This window comes from Apodemus sylvaticus, chromosome 11 (genome assembly GCF_947179515.1).
Source record: "Apodemus sylvaticus chromosome 11, mApoSyl1.1, whole genome shotgun sequence".
NCBI lineage: Eukaryota > Metazoa > Chordata > Mammalia > Rodentia > Muridae > Apodemus > Apodemus sylvaticus.
The window spans coordinates 58243840-58246113 of NC_067482.1; the positions used below are offsets into that span (position 1 = coordinate 58243840).

The 2274-nt window shown below is 45.7% G+C and overlaps 1 pseudogene; it reads right to left on the reverse strand.

The window, feature by feature from the left end:
* Nucleotides 1-247: 247 nt before the first annotated feature.
* LOC127696881 (uncharacterized) lies at nt 248-372 on the reverse strand (annotated as a pseudogene).
* Between the last annotated feature and the right edge of the window lie 1902 nt (nt 373-2274).

Genomic DNA, 2274 nt, shown 5'->3' on the forward strand with positions numbered 1-2274 from the left:
CTACGCCCACGTAATCAGTCTGTCATTGTGGGTATCCTTGGTAAAACCCCACTTCAAGATGTGGAAACCAATCAGGCCCCGTGTGGATCATCAGTCACATGCTCCTCCTATCTGTGGATAGAGGTGTTGGTAGAGACAGAGGCCATCATACTCTGAGGCTTCCCAGAGCCATCCCAGCACCCTACATTTCGGGTGGAGCTTAGATTAGGGACAGCATGATATCACATATGTGAGCACCCACTAGAAGAGTTGTCTCCGAGGTCAGTTGGGACAACCTGCACAAAGAGTAGGGTGGTATATTGCTGAACAGGCTACTGTTCATAGCTATTGCACTCTGAGTTCCTACAAGAAAGAGACCCAGCTAGTATACAGGTCTATTGTCTTCCTCGTGTTATAATGATACCAGGGCTGTTAGATGAAGGTCCCAGGCATACAAGCACACTTAACCTTAATGACCTCTGAACATGAATTATCTTTAAATAAGTCATTTTAGGTTGAGGGTTCCAACATGAGAACACAGGGCCCACAGTGCAAGTCATGATAGGCCTCTCTATGCTTTGTTGCTACCCAAGGCTTGTTATGTGAGCAAAAACAGGTCAATAAAGCACTCTGGATGTCACAGTATGGAGAGCAAAGTAGGTGACGGTTGGCATATATAATGACACACATATAAACACGGCTTTGACTCCTTGTTGCCTCGGGGGCTGAATGTGCTTCTGTTCAGACAGGCTGCCCGCCCCCATCCAGTTTTATTGTTTGACCTATTTCTCCAGTTAATTGTTTCATAGAGCAACAGGACAGGAGGGCCGCAGCATGTGACGATGCTTTGGAGGTCCTGTTCCTGCAAGAAAGGACCACCTTTGGGCTTCTTCCTGAAGCTGAAAGAGATAGTCCTTCAAGTGTTGTGCTACAGCCCACAGTCCCAAGGGCAATCTGTCCCCATTAGGGACAGGGCTACCTCCATGTCCCAACAGGTGAGTTCTCAGTGCTTGGTGGCACTCCTAGAGCTGAATCCTCAAAGCTAGCTTGAAAGGATTCTGTGTTACTAAAGATAACACAGAAAATGGAGCCTAGGTGATAAATCAAAGATAGAGAATCCCTAAGGCGTGCATTTTCTTCAACCTTTCCTTTTTTTTAAAATTATAAAACAAGCAGAGAAAATTACCAACAGAATAATGTCTTCTCTCTCTCTCTCTCTCTCTCTCTCTCTCTCTCTCTCTCTCTCTCTCTCTCTCCTCTTCCATTCATTGTTCCCCATTCTCCTATCCATATGCATCATTTCATGAGAATCTGTTCTGCTTCTGCTCTTTAACCTTGGTTGTATGCATTCTTGAGAGATGATATTTATGCCTCTTACCCATGAAGCTAGGATGACTTTGTGACCACTCTGTGGTAACCAATACCACACAGCCAAGAGATGCCATTCAATTTACAAAAGTACGCCAGAAAATGCCACCAGGTTTCAGTCTGTTCTTTTGGGATGTTGGTTCCAGGAGAGACTAGCGTTGTGGAAGAAGATCTAGGCACAGAGTGTGTGTGAGAACAGAGTGCCGGGCAGCCCAGCCAGGCTCATCGCTGACAGCCGGCATCAAATCCTGGCTGTAGGAGTGAGCCATCTTCCACTGCCAGTCCCGTCAGCTCAGCTGATATTTGCAGTCCCAGCTGACATCTTGCTCCCACTGCATAAACGACCTCAATGGAGAGAGGCTCAGCTGAGCCCTTTGCAAATTTCTGAGGCTCAAAATTGTCAGCAAAATAAAATGGTTGTTTAAAGACACTTACTTTTGGAGACATTTTTTTTCACACAGCAATAATAACCAAAGTAAATTTTGGTATCTGCAAATAAGGGGTTGCTGTAATAAAAATTTTAAGCACACGGCATTGTCTTTGAGATCAGACTGCAGACAAAGGCTGAAGGGGCTGACATCTGAGAGCAGTTGGGGAGGTTGTCAGGGAGGGGATCTGAGAAAGCCAGAGGAACATTACAGAATTGTAGGCAAAGGAGATCTTTGTTACATAGTGGGAGAAAGTTCATAGAAAGTATCATCTGTAGTGTGGGAAGTAGAAAATGTACCAAGTGAACTTTGTGAGCTCCTAAAGAAAATTCCCAGGCAGCGTGTGGAAGATGCCAACGATCAAGGGAGAAAGGAGAGGCCAGCAAGATGACTCAGTGTGGAAAGGGGCTTGCCACCAAGTCTGGTGACCTGAATTTGGTCCTCAGGACCCCTCATGGTCCAAGGAGAGAACTAACTCCTTTGAGTTTTGTCCTCTGAC